Below are 1,660 nucleotides of genomic sequence, written 5' to 3'. Positions count from 1 at the left end.
GATTTCTGAGTTCGAGGCCAGCCTGGTCTACAAAGTGAGTTCCAGGACAGCCAGGGCTACACAGAGAAACCCTGTGTCGAAAAACAAAAAACAAAACAAAACAACAACAACAAAAAAAACTACATAAAGAGAGAAACTACACAGAGACAAACAAATATTAAATAAATGAAAATATAATAAAGAGAGTTGGAGGGCTGGAGAGGTGGCTCAGCGGTTAAGCACACTGACTGTTCTTCCAGAGGTCCCGAATTCAATTCCCAGCAACCACATGGTGGCTCACAACCATCTGTAATGGGACTGAAGGAGTGTGCCCTCCCCCCGCCCCGAGCCTTTTGCAGGCTGGCTCAGACCTAATTTGCCACAGTTGCTAGCTTACCTAGGGTGGAGTCTTATGACCTGTCCTACCACATCTGCTGCTTCCTCCAAGATGACACTACCTGCCAAGAGGCTGAACCTGTTTTCCTCAGGAGATCCTGACATAGCAACGAGATCCTGGCGTGGTGGGGGATGGGTCTCCCACCCCCATAAGCTCAGACCCATAAGTAAACATTAGGCTTTGATCAGAGAACTTTGTCTTGGCTTGTTATTTCTCTCACCGCCTTTCCCATCCAACCACATCTTTCCTTGCAGGAACCCAGGAACCTGTGGCTGCTGGTGGCTACAGAGGAGTTGAAAGGGTTTGCAACCCCATATGAAGAACAACATCAACCAACCAGAATCCCCAGAGCTCCTAGGGACTGAGCCATCAACCAAGGAGTACACATGGCTCCAGCTGCATATGTAGCAGAGGGTGACCATGCCATGCATCAATGGAAGGAGAGGTCCTTGGACCTATAAAGGTTCGATACATGCCCCAGTGTGTAGGGGAATCAAGGACAGGGAGATGGGAGTGGTGGGTGGGTGAAGGAACACCCTCATAGAAGCAGGGAGAGGGAGCATGGCATAGGGAGTTTCCAGGAGAGAAACCTGGAAAGGGGATAACATTTGAAATGTAAATCAAGAAAATATCAAAAAAAAAAAAAAAAAAGCACAAAAAAATGTAAAAAAGATCAGTGCTGGAGAGATGGCTCAGCAGTTAAGAGCACTGACACTTTTTTTTTGTTTTGTTTTGTTTTTGTTTTTTTTTTTTGTTTTTCAAGATAGGGTTTCTCTGTGTAACCTTGGCTGTCCTGGAACTCACTCTGTAGACCAGGCTGGCTTCGAACTCAGAAATCTACCTGCTTCTGCCTCCAAGTGCTGGGATTAAAGGCATGCACCACCACTGCCCCTGCTCTGACTGCTCTTCCAAGGGAAGCAGGCTCCATTCCCAGCACCACAGGATGGCCCAGGTCCAGGGAGTTAGATTCCCTCTTCTGAACTCAACATGAACCAGAAAGGCCCCCATACACACATGCAGGCAAAACACTCATACATTCAAAATAAACATAAATAAGTATGTTTTTAATGACTTTACTGCACTCTGAGTTCAATGCCTGCCTGGTGTACAGAGTTCCAGGACAGCCAGGGAGGGCTATACAGAGACACTCTGTCTCAAAGATTATTAAATAAAATAAATAAAATCTGACTGGTGGGCTGGTGAGATGGCTCAGTGGGTAAGAGCACCCGACTGCTCTTCCGAAGGTCCAGAGTTCAAATCCCAGCAACCACATGGTGGCTCACA

The 1,660-nt window shown here is 46.8% G+C and overlaps 1 protein-coding gene across 1 annotated transcript in view; it reads right to left on the bottom strand.

Annotated features, from left to right (window-relative positions):
- Positions 1–1,660, bottom strand: part of Hsd17b14 (hydroxysteroid 17-beta dehydrogenase 14) — a 12,857-nt gene that overhangs the window by 1,942 nt on the left and 9,255 nt on the right. The window lies entirely within an intron of this gene.

Source organism: Mus caroli, chromosome 7 (assembly GCF_900094665.2).
Source record: "Mus caroli chromosome 7, CAROLI_EIJ_v1.1, whole genome shotgun sequence".
Taxonomy (NCBI): domain Eukaryota; kingdom Metazoa; phylum Chordata; class Mammalia; order Rodentia; family Muridae; genus Mus; species Mus caroli.
Note: the sequence above shows the minus strand (reverse complement) of the source record. Positions and strands in the feature narration are given on the sequence as shown.